The sequence below is a fragment of the Furipterus horrens genome, unplaced genomic scaffold, assembly GCF_987537825.1.
Source record: "Furipterus horrens unplaced genomic scaffold, mFurHor1.1.pri manual_scaffold_1, whole genome shotgun sequence".
NCBI classification, from domain to species: domain Eukaryota; kingdom Metazoa; phylum Chordata; class Mammalia; order Chiroptera; family Furipteridae; genus Furipterus; species Furipterus horrens.
In genome coordinates this window covers 19666667-19681723 of record NW_028327171.1, presented here as the reverse complement: position 1 = coordinate 19681723, position 15057 = coordinate 19666667, and the positions used below count along the sequence as shown (strand labels likewise).

The 15057-nt window shown below is 33.0% G+C and overlaps 1 long non-coding RNA gene across 3 annotated transcripts in view; it reads left to right on the top strand.

Moving 5' to 3' along the window:
* LOC150020733 (uncharacterized) overlaps positions 1-15057 on the top strand; it is a 448609-nt gene that overhangs the window by 205216 nt on the left and 228336 nt on the right. The window contains exon 3 of one of the 3 annotated variants that reach the window (XR_016509812.1): positions 4146-4346. The exons of the other annotated variants lie outside the window; for them this stretch is intronic. This is a non-coding gene — a long non-coding RNA (uncharacterized LOC150020733). The remainder of the gene's footprint in view (positions 1-4145; positions 4347-15057) is intronic. 3 annotated transcript variants of the gene reach the window in all.

The following is a 15057-nucleotide window of genomic DNA, read 5'->3' as shown; positions in this document are numbered from 1 at the left end:
TCAAACATGTTTTATTCTAGTAGTCAGGATTTTATGAACCTTTTCCCCTATTCACCCTTTCGTAAATAAAACTCAGACCCTGTTCACCAGTCTGTAAATAAACCTCAATTCTACAAAACAATGAATTTAAAATATAAAGGACAGTTGGTAACTTCACTTTGCTATATAAATGAAGGAATGCAAAAAAAAACCTGACAATTCATTTGTAAGCAACAGTTTCTTCACACATTATGTGACTTTTTTGGATTTGTTTTATGTTTTGGGTAAAACAGTTTTGTATAATGATGTCTAGATGAAACAAAACAACACAAAACAAAAATTAAAAAAAACAACACAAAACCTAACACATTTGACTGCTGATGTTTCTCAGTTGTAGCTTCCAAGAGCCTCTCTATTCTTCCCAGCCCCCTTGATACCCTGCAGGTTGTGGCAGACAATTCACAGGAAAAGCTTAGACATGGAGCTTGCATGCTTCTTGACTCCATTTTAAACCTTTTGTTCACACCAGGGTGGCATTTTTTCACACTGCATGTGGCAGTTTTGACTCCTATCCAACTTGTCTTATAAAATCAAAGTCTGTGATTTTTTTACATTCACTGGGCTGCTTCCTGAACTGCTACTGCAATCGTGTCTTTTCTAGTGATTGACACAGAAGTTTATAGCAAAATGTGTTTTGGGGTGGGGGAGGGAGTAAAAGGAAGCAATATGAAAAATGTTCTCGCCTGAAACTCAGCAAATTAATTTTGAGTAAAGCAGAGGTGACTCTGCAAAGATTGTACATGAAAATCAAATATTCTTATTTCTATTTTCATTAGTTTTTCCAGCACTGTGATGAGTATACAGCTTAATTATACACACACACACACACCACACATTACATATTATATATATATATATATATATATATATATATATATATATTCACTTTCAGGTTACATAATGTTATTTTTTTAAAGCTGTCATGTAATTACAAAATAAAATTTCATTTTCAGGTGAATACAATTATTTTCTCATAATATTTTATGAGTCAATGAGTGCAGATGAATTTTACCTTTAGATATGATTATTGAACATACTCCATTTGACTTTAATTTCAACCATGAATGAAACAAAACCTATTATTTTAAAAATTATACTATGGATCACAATATTTAAATAATTTCTTTATTAACCTTATTATTCTTAAAGTTTTCTTGGGTCCCTTATGTTTGATTAAAAATATCACTTTAGTCTTAATTCAATTCATCCATATATTTTAATAATATGTTACACAATATTTCAAGTAAATTGCATAAAATAATTATTAAATAATAGAAGAAGTGGAAATTTTTACCAACTGTAAAAAATTATATGCATTGACATGCTTTTACAGAGTATTTATTAGGAAGGATGAAAACTACAATAGGAAATCTCTGTAGATGACCTGGCAATAATAAATATATTCATATATTCATACTTTGAAATTATTTTTTTAAAGATTATGTTTCATTTTGTATTAATAAAAACATATAAAAGACTAGTCTAAAATATTTCCTAGAAATGTGATTTAATTCAGTATTTTTTAATACAGTAGGGAAGATTTCTAATCAACAGATAGATAATAAATATATGATTTCTTGTATTGCCTGAAGTTATAGAATAGTTACATTATTTTACTTTTAAATCACTGTGTTTTATTAGTAACAATTTAAGCACAGCACAACGAGAAATGAAAACTCCATTAATAAAAGCAAATCTGTCATGCAGTCATAAGTATTTATTAGCAATGTTAACAGATTTTAAGGTGAAAGAAACTTATTGCATATTTTATTAAATTTTTGGCTGTAAAGCCAACTTAAATAAGTAAAATCATTTTAGCTAATTAAGTTATATATTTGATATATGGAAAAGAACCATATCATTGTACTTTTAAAATATACATATAAAAGAAGTGCTTGTAGATAGATTTCATGCCTTCTTTTAGCAAATACTTACATAAACTTAGCATATCTGAATTAGTTATTACATTATTTGAAATATGAAATGTATCCACTATGTTGAGAAAAACCTCAATTTAGAATTTAGAATTCTTTTTCACTTTCTGGAATAACAAACCTTGATTGACAAGAACAAAGCAGAGAAATAGCACTTTGTTTTGAGTTCTACTGGTAAACAGAATAACTGCTTGCTTTCCTTTTTACATACAGAAAAAATACTTCATCTACAATTCTATAAAGTATTTGAAAATAAAGCCAAAGCAGAATTTTTCAAAAATAACTACATTAAAATGGTTAATGTAAATTAAACTCTATTTAAAACAGATACAATGCACTGACTTTTGTGATGTGGATTTTTTTATGTGCATTTATTTATTAAATACAATCACTGTCTGTTTTCTCATTTAATTAAAAATCTGACCTAATTAGACAGAGAAAGAAAAAATATTTATATATAAATATCAAATTGTATAAAGATCAAATAAAATCTTTGTCATGAAAAACAAACATTTGAAAGCAAATAAAATATCCAAATAAACACACATCTATTCAGTTTAAATTTAGTATTAAGCCCTCATGTAAAACTAATAGCATCTGGAAATCTAATAAGCATTTGACATCAACAATATGAAAAAGACAAAAAAGTCATTATCTTAAAAAATGTAAGCTAAGTTTATGAAATAAAATTTACCTACTTTTGCAGCTCATGTTTGTTGGAAGTATGACTATTTCATATGCATGCCAAAGAATGTAGAAATATATTGATTTCATCATTTTTCATTATCTAGTATAGAAAAACCCATCTTTTATTGCTCTAAGTTTCCTATTTCCTACTCTCGCCACCTGTTCCTTCCAATTTTTCAGACTCTCTTCCGTCCAGCATATTTTCTATTTGAGGTGAACAAAATAAGACTCCTAAACCGACACATGCAGAATAACTACCACCCAGCTGAGGAGAAATAAGTTTTCTGCTTTTGGCCTATCCTTATACGTTAATAAAATAAGCTCATGCATTCTGCCACCAAATTCAGCTTGGAAGTAATCCTCTGCTACTTAAGGCTGGATGAAAAGAGTGCTCATTGTGAATTATGTTTCATCTGTCACAATAACCTTCTTTATTCTGTCCTGGACCTCCCCTTTGCCTGTAGCAGTGAGGGAAAATAGGTATGCCTTGAAGTATGAGATAGTGGTTTCTTAAAACAAAACAAAACTTGTGACACACAGACAATGCTTCCTAAGCAATAGACTCAACATAAGCGTTTTGAAGTGATTCTGATTTTTTAAGGACTCAGTAAAAGAATACGTATGAGAATGAGCACAGTTGCCATCGGTTATTGTTCGCATCAGTTATTGATGACAAGCACTAAATTGTAATTGTATTAAAAATGAAATATAAACAGCATATTTTTATATTGTATACTTTCTAACTGAATCATGTAATAAGATACATGTTATGAATACCTGGTATTTATTTAACATACAAAATTACAGTAAATAATATATTTAAGTATATTTCAGTGCATCAGGCTAACATTTTTCACAAATTTTTAAAAGGGGGAAAGCAAAGAAAAAACTGTCCATTAACAGAGCTTATCAAACATTTTGTTTAATTTAAAATCAATGTATTTGATTTACTTACTCTTACAAATCACTGAAATTACCTCGAAGCAGTTCAAGTTCACCTTTCTGGAATTAAATCTGTTAGATGACAGACATCATCTAATTATCTTCTGAAAAAGATACTTCAACTTTTTGGCTTTACAGGGTACAGTTACACCACTTCTAGTTACAAATGAGTTACAAGATTTTTTAAAGTAACAAAAGAAAAAACATAGTTGACAGAAAAGAAAATGCTCCTTCTAGGACCAAAAGAAAGTCATTGCTGATGAAGTAACATAAACGGTCATTATAACAGTTGCATTAAAAAATATATATAAATAATGTAAGCTAACACAAAATTCATAAAATCTGAAGAAAAAATTCTTGAGACTAAAAGGAAAACCTTTTGGCCCACCGCACAGGTTGGGCACAAAAGTGCTTGCTAAGCTATCTATTTCACACATGCAACGACAGAAGGTTCGATATTCATTCGATCGATGAGTGGAAAGGCACAATGGCAAAATCAGACAGACTTCTTTTCAAATACAGATCTCCAATGTCCCCCAACAGTCTACAGATGCCCGGCTGGTGGTGTGGTGTGGCTCAGACGGAGCAAGGGTTACATCAAGGCTGTTCTCTGGACCGTGCAAACAGTCTAGACCAATGACCTGCAGCATCATGCCCTTTGAAGAAGAGGCAAGTTCGGTCATGATGAAGAAAAATCAAGGCGTACCCCTTTTACAATAGGGAGCAGCTCGAGGCTGCAAAGAGGTAAGCAGGGGTAAGAAGAAAAACGGCATCTGCTTCCATGGTTACAGGCCAACTATGAGAACCTAGCTTTTAAGGGAGTCTGTTCTCAGGCTCCCTCACGGGGTATGTCATGCATTATAAGCAAAGGCAGGTTGAGCTGAAATCCGCGTAGTTATTTCAGAGTAAAATGATACGGAGCACATGGCTGGCAGAAAAAAAAAAAAGTCACATGACTATTATGAACCAGACTTGGGCTATTACAGAATATTTTTTCCTTATACCAGTTTAAATAAAGACGGTATATTTCTATAAAGCAAATAGCAACGATAAACTTGATTTTCATTTCTCAGGCTCTTATGTGAGCAGAGGTCAAGGGTCAAGATAATACTCCCACCCCCAAGGAAGGACCATACAACTATTGTTAATACAGCTTTATTATGGATATTGTTTTAAAATATTTCTCCTTTTTTTTTTTTGCTGGACTATAATATCGAATATATGCTCTTGTGAATCTCTTTCTCTGACCTGGTTCTCTTTGATTTCCTGCTCTGGATTTTCCCGTGTTTATGTTCATTATCGTGGTTAGATCTCATGAGGAGAGGTAGGAGGTTTGGGGAGAAACTTCTCTGGTGCTGCTGTTACTATTCTCTGAGAGTGCTGGGTTTCCTATGACTTTTGAAATATAGTGGATTCAAATTTGTGTCAAAACCATTAGCCTCTGACAATAATAGTTCTGTTACTAATTCATGCATTTATATTCTACTCATTGCTTGATACATCAGTGAGACTCCATATTCAAATATGAAAGTTTTTTTCTTTTCTGTGAGATGTTTAGTTGCAAAATTGAATCTCTTATTATAAATACCTGATGCTTTATGAATAAAAATTTGGATGATATAAAATGTAACATATCTGTATTGTTGAGGATAGATCTAGTATAATAACCACACAGAAATGTAGATGTATGAATAATTAACATAGATAAACATTCCTCTAACAATGTATCATAACTAAATATTAGAAGAGTTAATGTTTGGATATCTTCCAAGGAAGTACAATTAAGTAGATTTGTTCCATGTAATTTTTCCTTTGAACAATTTTTGTTTGCAAATGTATTGTGAAATTTGGTGAATGACAAAGAAAAGAATGCTCCAAACAATTTTTATTAAATTTATTTTTCAGAAGCTCTGCATTTACTATAAATAAGCACCATATGGTCTTGTGGTATTTAGATACTCATTTCAAATACTTACCTGAAGGAAAATTACCTTGTAGCTTTACAAAAACAATTAAGTGTTGGAGATTGTGATAGTAAGAATTTTATGCTCTCAGTTGAGAAATCAGAAAATAATTTTCTGGTGTGTTCCTCCATACTTATGCTGTGTTTTGAGCTAGATTCATGGATAAAATGTATGCAAATGGTTTTCTTTCTTTCAATGTGTTGAGATATATTTTCTATGCTTGTGTGGTAAGGAAAGTGTTTGGGGTAAAAAATTATTTAAGGGTTGATATTTTAGTATTATAATAATTCATTCACTATTATAAGCAACAAACATGTTAAAGCAGTCAAGTTCTAGTTTCTTTAAATAATTTCCTACTTGCTAAGATAACTTAACATTGGAGTTTCTTTGATGTAACAAAAGGTCAAGTGCCAGTTATTTCTTCAGTAGAAAATCTACCTGTCAATTCTCCAAAGGGAAACGAAACAAAAGCAAATGCATTGAGGTTTACATATTGCGTGATCATTTGTGAGTGGTGGTTAAAAGAAAATGAGACTATGGCAGGAAATCTGTCGCAAAAATGATAGTTGGATTCTTGTGTTGTTGTTGTTCTTTTTTTTCAGTTAACATTTAGCTATTAGTCTTGTTCTTTTGTGTTTCAAAACATACTCAGTTTTATGAATATTTATATGTGAACCTAATTTATGCTAATGCCAAATGGAGATATAAAACACTTGGAAACATTCTCATAGAATCAGATTGGTAGTTAGTAAAAGGCCGTCACTTTAGCACATTAATATGCAGAATCTAATGTTGAGTATTTAGAGGGAAAAATGACAGCTTCTTTTCTTAAGAAACATAACCTATATCTGAGGTATTAAATAGCTGAGTAATATGTTCACGCTGCATGTAGTTTGCATCACAAACTACTCATATAACAAGATGTGTTAGATTGAAGTATTCCTTAGAATTAAACTTTAAAATAATTAATGTATTTTGCTCTCCCCCTGCAAAAGAAAAAGAAAAGAAAACTAAAATTGGCACTGCCTATGGAGCACATACTTTTATGATTGAAATAAAACAACTGAAATTTTTCAGTGCCTAGTCTAGTAGTGCTTTGAATATAGTAGATGCTCAATAAATAGCTCACTAATAAGTTAACAAACCTGTGATTGTATAAATTAAACTCTTACCTAAAAATAACCCAATGTCATGAAAGACAGGCCAGAATCTTCTCTACTTACTAATGTGTCTTTTTAAGAATCTTTTTCTTATGAACTTGTTACACAAATAAGTGCTTTCTGTCAGTAATCTGTGATTGCTGAATGCCAGCTCTGTGTACAGTGAAACTTGAACAATCTAGTAACATCAAGTAAACCTCTGGAGCCACATTTGAGGTTACTAAATGTTCCAAGATATTCAGGAGTTAAATAAATATTAGAGGAATGCTGCATTAAACAACATTAAATAGATTTTTTATATACAATACTTTTCAGGGCATTCAAACAACTAATGTGTATAGAGTATCACTAAGAGGGGCATATAGTAGAGATGGGTTTTTTTAAGTTATTTAATCACGTTTTTTCAAAAAATGCTCATTAACTTCTATATGAATGTATGTAATCAAGTCATTTCATAAAATATTTGTTAACTTAATATAGCCTAATTTAAATGATGCACTGAAGCTGGCTACAATTGATACAACTACTGTTACTATTACTTCCTAAACTCCATTTTTAAGAGGCATTATTTTCTTTGCCTGAAATAAGCTGTGACAGGAGTATTTGCACCATAGAAATCAGCAAATACTGCAAATCAGGGCCTTTTTTTTTTTTTTTTTTTTTTTTGAGAACCAGTTGTTAAACATTTACAAGCACACCATTGTCTGATTTCCTCTCTCAATCCATCTTTGTAAGTAAGTTATGGCCACTGAGAGGTCAATAAGTTCAGAAGTTTTCTATTCATCAACCTGTCTAAAATACAAAACTATTTAAATCAATTATAAAGATTAAACATAAAAGAAAAGGCTGGCCACAGAAAATATTAGTTGCTCTAATTTTCCTTTAGAGGTTTAGCATTTATATCAAGAAGGCATATATTTTACCTTTCTGACTTCTCTAATTTACCTGCACAAACATCCATATTTATTCTTTCTCTATCAAAATATTTATATACTTTGATATATTATTGTCTAATCATTTCTAAGTGAGTGCCTGAGAATGGGGTTCTGAAAATTACCAGAAATCCTTTAGATGTGGCTCTAACTCAGACTCACTTCATTATCATTTACTTTTTATAAAACCAAAATGAAGTATCTTGAAGGAATGTATACTTTTGTTTTGCATGTCATTTAATTTTAGTCATTTTATCAGGTGTACTAACCCACTTGACTTTTGGGTAAAATGATTAGGAGGAAACAAAAATGGAAAATCTATTAATAAAGAAATTGAAATATATACACTTCTGATAGATATGCCATTTAATTTCCATTTAGTCTTTTATTGTGGCTAGATTATAGATAAACTTTCTAAATATGGATAGATAACAAGTGCAGATATTTGACTAAACAAGAGATAACTTAGAGTCATGAATAGTTTATTTTTTGGCCTCATTGCTTGAAGAAATAAGTCATATGGTATCATGTTTTGAAGGGTCTCTAGGATCTACTTGGTGACAATACATGGGTTTATTTATATTATGGTTTTAATTTACATTCCAAAACACCCTGTCCCAAAACACTTCAGTTTATATGGCCCTCAAATTAGTTAATTAATCTGCATGTCTATTTTGGGGACAAGTATTGTGCTATTCATTGGGAATTCAAACATGATTAATAGCTGGTCTCTGCTCTTGTGGATCCCACAGTCAAGTCGAGAAGAAAGCAGGGTAAACGTGCCGTTGTTGTGAGAGAAAGCCATCTGAATAAAATGCTGTCTGCTTTAAACCTCGTATACATCTATATTATGAATACCAAGAATTCGCCAAGTTAGTCCGAGAATCTTTCTGTATTCTACTCTCATTACATAATGAGTGCTGATGTATCACAGAGAGCTTCATATTCACAAATAAAATTACAAACAGCACAGCCAAGGTGGCAAGGATATGATTCTTAAATGAGTCCTAAATCAAGTATAAGTGGAAACATAAATTACAGAATCTAGCCGTACAACCTATTTATAAGCACAAGAAAGTATTTCACATCAAGTCAGGATTCTCAAAGGCCACTTCACCATTGTCCTAGTCCTAAAATAAACATAATTCTAATCCCAGTGTAAATTATCACAGGCATTCAACTACAGGATATTGTGTATGTCTGTGTGTATGAAATATGTGTTTGAATACTCATTGAATAACATGTTTTTGGCAGTTGAAAAAAATCATTTGAATATACTAATATTATGCTTCTGAGACTTCAAAAGCCAATCAAAAGTTGCAAGAGGCTTTACTTTGTAAATATAACAGCCACATTGGATAGAATACATGATTTTAGCACTGGAAAATTTTCTATGCCAAGTAATTTGGAACTCTTCTTTCTTTCAAACAATACTTCACCATCTAAAAGTATGTCATCAAAATTTTACACAGGAAAGTTTTCCAAATTACTTATTTCACGTAAAATATTTAATGACAATACCTTTGATTTTTGATAATTTACAAGCATGATTTGTAAATTTTAAGTACTATTGTCTTTCAGTTTTAGAAAGAAAAATAGTCCTTTTAGATGTTTTTTAAAAGAAGCTCTTTCATGTTTTGTTAACACAAAATTGCTTTTAAAAATGTTTTATCTAAAAAAAATGTGTTATCTAGAAAAATTAATCTTAATTAACCTAGCTCAACCATCTTCCCTTTTGTAAGTATTTCCTTTCTCTCTGGGACATCTTTGCTTCCTTCCTTTCTTTCCTTCTTATCCTCTCACCATCTCTTTCCTCTGTTTTATTTATATTTTTGCTAAGGTAAAAATAATAACAATAATTAGATAGTAATGAGAAATTTTAAATATATGCAGAGATTTTCATACTGGAAAGCTGTAGTAAGTGGATACATAACTCAACTCTGAATTTTTCAATCACTTTTTAAGAAATACTTTTTCTAAACCTTAAAGAAATGTAAAATAAAAACAATCTTTCACCTGACTGAAAGAGGAAATGAACTTGTTATTTTTCTCCATTCTTTTATCTGAAACATGAGGTATATATGTGTTTATAATAAGCTAGATTGAGGCTCCATTATTGGCTTGATTTCCAAACATTATTGTTTATTGTTACTAACATAAGATCACAAAAAAACTATTTCCCTTAATTAGCATGTCACAATCTTCATATTTTCTGAGCATCATTTCTACTTTGTATGTGTGTGTGTGTGTGTGTGTAAAGTCCCCTGAAGTTAATATGTGTTTAAATAAGATCTTGTTTTTATATATGAATGCCAACTACTGTGCTACTGCTTTATTATTGCATTCCCTTTGGTATTGTTTCTCAAACAGATGACTGAATTCTTAATATGTTCAATAAACTGCTAAGTTAAATTTGTTTTCATTAAAAAGAGGCTCATTCCTTTAAATATTTTTTTTCTTTAAGGGTCATATTCATGCACCTAAACAATGTTTCTTTCAAATTCATATTTATTATCATAGAACACATACATCATATTCTTCAATAATACTCAGTATTATTAAATTAGAATAATGTCTACATGGTGGTTCTACTCATTTATATTTATATATTATATACCATGCTTTATTTATCTATGAAGACAGATTTATATATATACACTTGTATAGCAAGTAAGTGGTTAACTTTCAGATTACTTCAGATCACTTAGGGATAATATTAATATTCAGATCTGATTCAGGTGTCTAGGATTGAGTTTGAGATTTTGCTTTTCTAAGGAGATCCTAGCAAGTAACAATGCTGCTGGTTTCTGGAGAATAGTCAGAAGAATATCAAAGAATTAGAGGGCTCCTGGTGAGGAAGTTTAAGTTTTAACTATGCCCTCGATTCAGATCTTAACTTAGAGATTTATCCTCTTGATCTTGTTTCTTACCTTAAAATGGATAGAATCATGTTTCTTCCTCTTCTTCACGGAATTGGTCTATGGTTCAAATTAAATTAATTAGGAGAGCTCTTTAATAACAAAGGAGCATAAGGTGAGGTGATGCAAACAAATATTTCCTCTTATTCTTTGAATATATTATTTTATACTAATAACTTCATTTCTGCTGGTGTCTGTCCATTTAGGTTGAAATAACAGACCCAGTTTTAAGGTTATCTTCCAATAGTTCTTTCTTCATATTCACACTCTCTATTCTGTTCATTCATTCATTTATTCATTCAACAGGTACTTGTTGAGTAGCTACTGTGCACCATGCATTGTGCCATCCTCTGAAGATTCAATGGACTCTTTCCAATTTTACTTTTCTTCATTCTCTCAAAGAATTTCATTGATTGACTTTGCTCTGTACTTTATATCTCTTGAATCTTTCCTTCTGCTTTCAATAGACTGTTGCAATGATTAAGCTGAAAATTATATTTTTCTCTTTGAATCACTTGTCTTATAACTTCACAAATATTTACTGATTTTTCACTATTTAGTTTATTATCTCCAAAAAAAATGAATGTAGAAATTCAAATCACTTGAATTCTTTTTGTGGATTGGAATATTAACAATTCCTCAAATTGTACAAGGTAGAATATGACTGCAGAGTGTGACTGGTATTATCAGACTTGAAAGAATATCATAGGAGGAGGGAAAAAAGTCACACTCAATTTGAGAGAAATGCAAAAGAAAGATGGCTAAATTGCGATGACAAAAAGAGATGAGGGGAATCATGTAGATATCACAGGTGGACACATCACACTTTCCATTCCCTTTGCTTCTGTTCATGTTGAGTGCCTTGGACAAATGACCTGGCATGGACGAAATGGTCTTAGAATTCTCTTTAAGGCATGTATTAGGTAAAGCTGGAAATTCTCATTGGAGTCACACTGCGATGGCCTTGAATGCTGGCTACAAGTGTCTGTACTTAGTTTGGGGGTTATGAAGAAATTTTTGAAAGTTAATGTTCCTATTGACCTTCCTACCCTGCATGCAAAGCCAACCTTTAATTCAAGTCTGTGGACTTTAAATGTGAGTCCAGTGAGCAGATTGGCAAACTCCAGGTAATTTTTGGCCAGTTTTCATCAAGGTGGTGTAGCATAATGGACACCATATAATGGGGCCATCTGAGGACACCTGGCTAGGTATGGCTCCTTCACTAACTAACTAGTCTGTTGAGCTTAGAGAAGGCGTTCGCCTCTGTAAGTCTTGGGCTCTTTTTCTTAATGATAGAAATAAACTGTGCCAATTTTAAAAGGTAATTGTAAGAGATAAATAAGGTAAATAGATTCAAAAATGTAAACTTTGAAAGTATAAATGTCTATGCTACTATAAGGATTTCCCCATAATTTTCTTGTCATTCTCCCCCCTCCCTCTTCAGGGTAGGGCATTGGAGGTGGTGATCTTTTCTGCCTCTATCTTCTCCTATAAATGGAATGTCATCCTTTTACTCTGTCATTTTAGGATTCAGTGTGCATTTTCTGAGAACACATGTAGCAGTTGATTTGTTTTACCTCTTGTTTTTTAGAACTCTAAAATCATGTACAAAGCTGCTCCCTCTCATTTATCCCATAATGAATTTTTATTCATGAGCAGACTGTAGTAATTACATTGTCATTCTGACCTTAGCTTAGATATCACTTCTTGAGATATGTACTAGCCACCAGCCACTGCCTCCCATCCCCCCAGGGATCACTCACCACCCTGCTTTATTTGTTTTATGGCACTTTTCATTACCTGAAATTATGTTCTTTGTTTATTTGCTTGTATGTCACTTTAGTCAATAAGATTTTATTAGTTCATTATGTGACAGACAGTGTCACAGGAACTAGAGATAGGAACTGAACTAATGTGTGCCCTTAAGGAGACAGACAGCAATAAATATTGATGATAATAATATATATCTATATGTATAAATGTCAGGTGGTTAAAAGTGCTATAAAGAAAAATAAAGCAAGCTGCAGGATTAGAGAAGGAAGTTCATTATGGCATTGTATGTCAGATGTTCAGGGCAGGGCCCCTGACTGCGTGTGTGTTATGTGCCATTGGCACCGATGAGTGACATCCAGCGTCCTGGCCTCACCAGCCCTGCTCAGCTCCTCTACATGCATGCTTGTGGCTTTTTTTATGGAGTCCATCCATCTCATATTTGGCCTTCTTTTTTTTCCCATCATCTTCTGTTTTCCCAGCATCATTGTCTTTTCCAAAGAACCCTGCCTTCTCATGATATGACCAAAGAAGGACAACCTCAATTTTGCCACTTTTGCATCAGTGATGTTTCAAGCTTAATTTGCTCTAGGCCCACTAGTTTGCCCTTTTGGTGGCCCAGAGTACCCATTCAGCGTTTCTATGGCATCGTATGCCCAACAGACCATTTTTGTTTGTTTGTTTCCCATCAGCTTTCCTCACTGTCCAGATTTCTCATTCATACATACTAACTGGAGACACAAGAATGTGGATGACCTTAGTCTCTGTCTTTAATGACAAAACTTTGTTCCTGGTGATTTTTTCTAATTCTTCCATTGCTATCCTTCTAAGTCAGCCTTCTTTTGAGTTCTTGGCTGATTAGGTACTATTTATTTAAAGATCAGAAGTAAGTAAGGGAGGGACATATTTAGGGAAGAAGTGTATTAAGCAGAAAGAACTGGGAGTACATAGGCCCTGAAGTAGTGGCATAGTTGATATGTTCAAGGTTAAGCTCAGAATTAATTGTGGCTAGGAGACAGTGGGGCCAAGTGAAAGTGATAGGTGATGAGATATAGAGCAGAGGGTAACCCTGGGCACTATCACGTAGGCATTTGAGTCTGTTAAAATCTGAGATTTGAATCTGAGTGATGTGTGGAGTGTAGGGAAGGCTTTGAGCTGAAGAGTGATCTCATCAGATTTAGATCATTCTGAGTGTTCCGTGTTGAAGGGGATATTAGCAGAGAGGAAAGGAGAACGCAAGGTATGCTAGAACTTCCTCCTACCAGCTCCCTGGACACCATTGTGCACATTACTTCCCCAACATGTCATGTCGCTTGAAATTAGCCATGATGGGAAAATTTATACCATGGAAATCTGCAAAAGCTATAAATCCGGGATCTCTTTTTTTTTTTCTTTCTTTCTTTCTTTGTTCTTATCTCTCTGTTGTCTTGCTCCTTCTCTCTCTCTCTTTTTTCAAAAAGATTTTATTTATTTATTTTTAGAGAGAAGGGAAGGGAGGGAGAAAGAGAGGGGGAGAAACATCAATGTATGGTTGCACCTTGTGTGCCCCCAGTTGGGGACCTGGCCCACAACCCAGGCATGTACCCAGACTGGGAATTGAACCAGTGATCCTTTGAATCCACTGAGCCACACCACCCAGGGCTCATTCTCTTCCTCTCTCTTTCCTTCCTTTGTTTCTCAACCCATACTTCCTCTTCTTCTTCTTCTTTTCTTGTTTACTTTTTTTCTTTCCTTTCCTCTTTTTTTTCCTTTTTACCACTATAACTATTTTCTTTTTCATAAATAAAGCTTTGGTAAACATTTACCAGCACATCTCTGAAGAACTAAAGGTTATTGCCACAGTACAAATGAAAGATCGCTGTGGCTTGTATTAAACTAGAGTGGTAGTGAAGGAGGTACTAGGAAGTGGTAAGACCCTGGAAGGCATCCTCAAAGGAAGCACTGAAAGGCTTTGCTGAATTTCTGGTTTTTTAAAAATGTGTTTTATTGATTATGTTATTAAAGTTGTCCCAATTTTCTTCCTTTGCCCCCCTGCTCCCGGTACCCCACTTCCCTCCAGCAATGCCTTCTTAGTTCATGTATATGGGTCATGCATATAAGTCCTTGATTGAGAAAATGATGCAAGGAGGATGGCTTTCAGGTTTTTGACCCTAGTCACTGAAAGAACAGTTGATTGAGAGGGAAATGGCCTTAGAAGGAGCAATTTTGTGGGGTGAGTGTCAAGAATCTGGATTTGAAGACATAAAGATATAAATGCCAATTATGTCTCTCCAAATGAAGATATCATGTAGAAAGCTTGCTATTTGAGTCTGGTACTCAGGAAAGGAGTCTGGATTAGAGATATCAGTTTGGGAGTCATCTGCATAGAGAACAGTCTGTCCCTATCCTTCATAATTTAAATGGAGACTAATTGCGTATCAGTTTTTTTCAAAGTCTTCATGCAGAGCAAAGAAGCAATGTCAAGGCATAGCTGAGTCAGTTGTTCTCTTGGTACATTTTTTATAATATAATTGCAGCAACTAAGTAAAATTTACCATGAATTGATTAAATCCCTATTTAGCCCATCTCAGTTTTATATTTATGCTTCTTGCTTCTTAAAAGCAATCAGTTACAGGCATCATGTCTCTAAATCTGGTTCCAGATTCTGCCTACATCAGAATTAAATGTGTATATTTTTAATTGTATAATTCTTCAATCAAATACTAGACCTA